Source organism: Egretta garzetta, unplaced genomic scaffold, assembly GCF_000687185.1.
Source record: "Egretta garzetta isolate BGI_Z169 unplaced genomic scaffold, ASM68718v1 scaffold598, whole genome shotgun sequence".
Lineage (NCBI taxonomy): Eukaryota > Metazoa > Chordata > Aves > Pelecaniformes > Ardeidae > Egretta > Egretta garzetta.
Window position 1 is genome coordinate 3244003 of NW_009260621.1, and position 5583 is coordinate 3249585.

The window sequence follows — 5583 nt, forward strand, 5'->3', positions numbered from 1 at the left end:
GCATGGCAAGGCAAAGGTCCCTTGATTTTGCAGGTCACCCACCAGTTCTCTCTTGCTTGCTGTCCCTGCATTGCTGAGATTTGAGGTGAACTTTGCTGCACTTGAACTCAGCAAAAAGACACGGTGTTATTGGTGAAGCTTTTACTGGGATACACCCATGCTCTGCTGCCTGCTCACAAGTCACTTTACTAGGGAGCAAAAATAGCAGAGGTGCCTCCTCATCTCATGGGGAACTGGCTCAGCTGGAAACACGACAAGCTGAGCAGCTTCACGCCTGTTCCTTGGGGGACCCCCGTGCAGGGCAGATGGCTGCCTTAGACCCAGGTGAGCAGCAGTATGCCAGGTGTCACCAGAGGACGAGACCTGTTGTCACAGGAGAGGCTCGGTCTCAGGAAGGTCTCCTCTGAGGGGTAGATAGGGGAATAAACGCTGTAGGAGCCATCCAGACATTGCCAGCAGCACAAAGGGACAACAGACAACAGCAAATTCACCCCAGGGATTAACAAGATCACCCCCCATCTCTGCCACTGGTTAACGCAGTGGCTGAATCCTGACATCGCAGGAGGGGGACGAGTTCCCCAGCAAGGCTTGGAGGTGGCATTGCAGGCAGCCTGGGTGCGTGGCTGGGGAGAGGGCAGCTTTGCCAGGCTCGGTGGGAGCCAGCAGACACGCTCTCCTTTGATCACAGTCACTGGGCTCTGCTGCTCCATTCCACCAGAGCAGCCAGAAGCTGCCGTGTGTTAATTAAGGGCAGAGCAATCACTCTTAATCAAGATGGCAGCAGCAGCAGACTGCCTGTCTCATTCTCCACACACTGCTTGGCTCATCCCACCTCCACTAACCCCCATGCTCAGGGCAGAGAGGGAATAACAGGGGCTGAACTCTTTCTCTCTGCTGCCCGGCTGCAACGTGCCACCACAGCCAGGCAGCAGGGACAAGCCCGAGGCAGCTCCCAGGACGGACAGAGATGCCCCTTGCTTTGTGCAGGAGCTGTCTCAGGGCTGGCGGCTGCACTGGTTGGCCTCCAGAAGTGCCTCCCCACCTACCCAATTCTGAAGCTAACACCACTCCTCAAGCACCCAGGCCCTCTGCTCACTTGGGGAGGCAAGGGGGAAGCTTTCTCATGGCAGCAGGACACACACAGTGGTTCTTGCTGTCCTTCCACCCTAGCACAGAGCTTCCTATGGGAGCTGGCACACCACCTCCCAAAAGCCATCAAGTGCAGAATGTGCTCAGTAGCTCCAGCATCAAGTAGCAGGGACGTCACAAGTGCAGTTTGAGAGTCAGACGCCTCTGTCCTCTCACCTCTTGCCTTTTGAGCTTGCCCCAGTTTATATGTATCAGCCTCTTGCTGCCCACAACCTTTCCAATCAAGTGGGCAAGCAACAAAGTAAGAGGGTAGCTCCCTCAGCTACTGCCTTCGGTCTGCCACCCTGTCCGGCCCCAGGTCAGAGAAACCAGTGGGTGCCTCTCTGCCCAGGTCTCTAGAAGAAGAGAGCCTGCAAGCCAGCCCCTCATCCCTTCATCCCCCTAGCACAGAATTACCCCTGCCTAAATGCTGTCTCATGTAGCAAGGAGACGCCTGCAGAGCTCACATCCATCTTCCCAGGGAGGTTTCTGGAGTTCTGCCCCAGAGCTCTGAGCAGCCCCTCCCCTGCAAGCATGTTTTTAGCACCAGGAGATTCCCAGCACTTTTCCTATTTAAAGCTTCACACACCAACTTCCATTTTCTGCTAATTATCTCACTCCCTCTCAATCATGCCTAGATGAGATGAGGGGCAGACAGAGCCGCTTGGCTCTCAGGCACCTGATGCTGCCAGAGTACTCCGGTGGGTTGGGTGAGGGCGCTGGGAGCATTGCTCCCAGGAAAAACCGTGTCTCCCTGCCAGCAGCCAAGAGAGCAAGGACAAAGACCAGCAAGAGCAGGGAGCTTTTTCCATCCTCCGTCCATGGGGACTTCCACCAGGCAGTGGAGGAAAGCATCCCTGTGAGGAGTGTGCAGTGGTTCTGTATTTTCCTTTCCCCCAGGGCTGATAACGTGAGGTTAGCTGAGGACCTAGCACTGATTCACACACAAAAGTACAGCCTTAAGCTACCAAAATTGGATCCAAGTTTTACGCTCCTGGCCTGGCCTGGTCCTGGTGTTTGCATTAATGTATATTGGTAGCACAGAGAAAATCAAAGCTCTGGCTTTGCTTGCAGGTGAAACTTGGTGACCAGTTTGGTTAGGTCTGTCTAGGAAGGTAGGCCACACCTTGAATACTGTGCTCAGTTTTGGGCCCCTCACTACAGGAGGGATGTTGCATTTCTGGAGTGTGTCCAGAGAAGAGCAATGAAGCTGGTGAGCACAAGTCTGATAAGGAGCAGCTGCAGGAACTGGGGTTGTTTAGCCTGGAGAAGAGGAGGCTGAGGGGAGACCCTATCACCCTCTACAACTGCCTGACAGGAGGCTGCAGTGAGGTGGGGGTTGGTCTCTTGTCCCTGGTTAGAAGTGATAGGACGAGGGGAAATGGCCTCAAGTTGCTCCAGGGCAGGTTTAGCTTGGACATTCGGAAAAAATTTTTCACTGAAAGGGTTGTCAAGCATTGGAACGGGCTGCCCAGGGAAGTGGTGGAGTCCCCATCCCTGGAGGTATTTAAAAGACGTGTGGACATGGTGCTTAGGGTGGGATGGCAGGGTTAGGCTAATGGTTGGACTTGATGATCTTAAAGGTCTTTTCCAACCTAGACGATTCTATGATTCTACCCTAGGGTACCAGCAGAGGTCCAAGTCGGTGGTGTATTGCTGTATTTAGTTAGTTCAGCTGTGCAATGCAAGTTGTGGGAGCGCTGCCAACCCTGCAGTGACTGGGGGAAGAGGGCTCCCGTGCACCAAGTGTCCGGTCATTTGCGTGACATCCTTTGCCCCCAACACAAGGATGGCACAGCTTCTTCAGCTGAAAGCAGAATATTTTCCCAGGCAGGGGACAGGTCCCGCTGGGGAACTGTCACTGGTGACCTGGACAGGGGACCAGTGGCGGGATGGACTTTGGCAAAGGAGGAACAGGTCCCTACAGATGGGGCAGGTCCAGGATGACCCCTGAGGTAGCAGAGAGAGGAAAAGCCCTGTGACCAGCACGGAAAGCTCTGCTGAGGTGTGAGCGGAGGGTGTGGGGAGCTCACCGTGGGGGGAAGAGGATGGGGACGTCGCTGCGAGCAGGGCCCGCACGCCACGGGCACTGATCTCCATCCATGTGCACCTCCCACAGCGGCGAACGCACACACAAATGCAGACAGGGCCCTGGGTTTTATTCCCAAAGCAACAAACTGTGGGGGATTTTGACATTTAAATCTGGGGTTTGGTCCAGATCAGAATGAAATCTTGAAAATCCACCCAACTTGGAAGCGCCAAGCAATTCCTCTAAAGGAACAGCACGTTTTGCTGGGAAAATGGTAAATTGTTTTGATAGTGTCAAAACATAGTATTATAATTTAACGTTTTATGTACAAGTCAAAATGAATCATTTACCTTCTCTAAATACTATGTTTAAAGACCCGAAATATTTGAAAAGCCTTTTTTTTTTTTTTTTTGACACGTCTGTCAAATGCCATCAAACTCAGCGTGTTTGTGAATGGGGAGATGTTCCCGGCAGCTCCAGCCGGCTGCATCGGCGGGGGAGCCCTGGCCGGGACAGCCGCGGGGGACAGGGCTGCAAACACAAAAGGCCACCATCCCATGCTGGGCTCTGTTTTGGGCAAGCTCCCCACCTCATCACAAAAATGATGTGATTGAGAGGGTGGGTTTATTTTTTTCCTACACAGGTTTGATACTTTCTGCTTGGGTTTCTTTCCTGTGGGAAATGGGGGGAGAAATGAACCCCCCAAAGGAATCAAGGGGTTTTGCAGCGTTGAGAGCACAGTGGATGTGCTTGCTGGTAATAAGCAGGAGCTGGTTTCGTCTGCCAGCCCTGCTGCACTGTTTATTTCGGGCAGGTTCTGGGAACAGTTTGCAGCTCTTTTCCCATTTTGCCATGCCTACATGGGTAAATTATCTGTAATCATTAGCAAGTGGCCTGTTTCCTCCTTCAGACACAATTAGTGGGCAGGGTCTGGAAAAATGTTCGTCAATCTCATTTCCTTCACAGGATGCACTTGAGATGCCGGTACTGCCTTGGAGGAGGCAGGGCGCAGCCGCTGCCCAGGAGCAACCTTCCCCATTCCCCAGGGTACCAGCATCCCCCCCCTCCATCAGCCCCCAGGGCCTGCCCTGCGGGGACAGGTAAAATCCCAGCCTGCAGGTCAGTGAGGCTGAATGAGACGCCCACCGGCACCAATTTTCAGCAAAGAGAGGCAGGAAAATGCAATGTCATGGGGACGACATGATTTATAGTTCCTCAGTCAGAAGAGAATTTGCTCTCCCTGTCAACCCCATCCTTACATGATGCACAGAGCTCACAAATAATTCAGTGGGTCACAAAAAGCGTAAGCAATTAACAGCCGCTTCCCAGCCCTGACCTCCGAAGCAAAGCCTGCTAGCCTGCTGCTGGTGAGCAATGCCACCACCCTGGTGGCTCTGCCACAGCCAGGTTTTAGTCCCAGCAAAAGGTGGCCGTGCTCACCGCCTCGTCCTGCCCCACACTGGGGACAGTGCCGTGACCCAGCGCAGGGCATGGTGGGGCGGACACCGCTGGCTGGTGATGGGGGACACGTGGGAAAGGGCTTTGTGGAGCAGCACTTCTTCAGAGGGCTGAAGGACTAAGTGAAGGGGAGCTTTGGATTTACACCCAGGAAAACAGGAATAAATCAAAGCAATTAAACTGCAAATTAAGCTTTAAGCAATGCGGCATCCTAACTACCTGGGAAGCACGTTGTGTATGCTTTTGCCTTGCTCACTCCCTCTTTTATTTATAGACAGAATTCAAATCACTTAAATAATTTAAACTAATTTGCCAGGTAGGGCTGGGGTTCAGGAAGCGCCTGCTGGCATTAATGAGGCTGTGTTTTGACAGTGGCTCCACAAGCCCTCCAGGCTTGCTTGTGGCCGCTTGCCCCCCAGACCTGGGAGATGGGGTTTGTGCGGGTGCACGGGGATGCCAGTGGCTCCTGTGCAGTGCCGGCTGCCATCCCAGGCGATGCTGGGCACGGGCAGCGAGCAGAGGCAGGAAGGGATGCAGGAAGGCACTGGTGATGGGTGGCTGTGGGTTGCAGAGGCCGGGAACGGCAGAGCTAGCAGCAATTAATCACACCGCAACAAGCCACCAGCCTTGCGGTGGAAAGCACAGTTTAATTTTCTTCCAAACTGCCTGGGCTGATGGTAAAGCAAGGCTGTGACCGCACGTCCTCGAGTAACCACGGGTGCTTTATAGCAGCTGGGAGGGCTGGGAAAAAACAGGTCCAAGACCAAGAAATAACTTCACAGCCAGAGCAGAGGCACCAGAGTAATAAGGGCAGGGGCTGGCTGCACCTCTGCTGTTCATTTTCCTTCAGTGCTGGAGGAAGCAGGGCAGAGATGAGAGTGCAAACCCTGCCACTTCAGTTTGGGTTTGGACCCCCTTGCAGGACCTCTGAGTCCCTCCAGGAAATCACAGTCATCGTTATTCCCTAC